This window comes from Vespula pensylvanica, chromosome 9 (assembly GCF_014466175.1).
Source record: "Vespula pensylvanica isolate Volc-1 chromosome 9, ASM1446617v1, whole genome shotgun sequence".
Taxonomy (NCBI): Eukaryota; Metazoa; Arthropoda; class Insecta; order Hymenoptera; family Vespidae; genus Vespula; species Vespula pensylvanica.
In genome coordinates this window covers 7,350,542-7,351,629 of record NC_057693.1, presented here as the reverse complement: position 1 = coordinate 7,351,629, position 1,088 = coordinate 7,350,542, and positions in this window count along the sequence as shown.

The window sequence follows — 1,088 nt, the reverse complement described above, 5'->3', positions numbered from 1 at the left end:
CACATTTTCGAAATTCTATACTATTTTTTTTGTTTCAGACTTCGATTCCGCACTTTCGGAGGATCTGAAAATCTACTTCCACGAGTGGACTTAGAAATTTTCGCGGATTCCATTCCTGTAAGTATTAACGAAGAGTTAATTCAAATATACAACAGTTTATTTGATTTTAGACTTAAATACGAAGTGGGGATACTCGGCTTCCAGAGACGACAACAAAGTCGCGCCTTTGACCGACTTTACAGTTAGTAGTTCAGTTGTGCTTTGGACTTCGACGAGGGAACATAGAAATTTTCGCAGGGTGCCACTCGATCGAATATTGACGAAGAGTTTACGCAAGTACAATGTTATATTAGTCACATTTTCGAAATTCTATACTATTTCCTTTGTTTCAGACTTCGATTCCGCACTCTCGGAGGACTTTGAAGATCTGTCTCCACGAGAGGACTTAGAAATTTTCGCACTATCGATGGCCTTTGAAAGTCTATCTCCACGAGTGGACTTAGAAATTTTCACACCTTCGTGGAACTTTGACAATCTACCTCCAAGAGTGGACTTAGAAATTTTCGCACTTTCGAGGGTCTTTAAAAATCTATTTCCACGAGTGGACTTGGAAATATTCGCGGATACCACTCGAGCGGGTATTAAGGATGAGTATATGCAAGTACAATGTTATATTACTCATATTTCCGAAACTCTGTACTTTATTTTTCTGTTACAGACCGATTTCACTCTTTCCGGGGACTCTGAAAATCTATCTCCACGAGTGGACTTAGAAATTTTTGCACTATCGGGGGACTTTGAAAATCTATCTCCACGAGTGGACTTAGAAATTTTCGCAGGAGGCCACCCGAGTGAGTATTTACAAAGATTTTACGCAAGTACAATATTATATTAGTCACATTTTCGAAATTCTATACTATTTTTTTTTGTTTCAGACTTCGATTCCGCACTCTCGGAGGACTTTGAAGATCTGTCTCCACGAGAGGACTTAGAAATTTTCGCACTATCGGGGGCCTTTGACAGTCTATCTCCACGAGTGGACTTAGAAATTTTTGCACTTTCGGAGAACTTTGACAATCTATCTACAC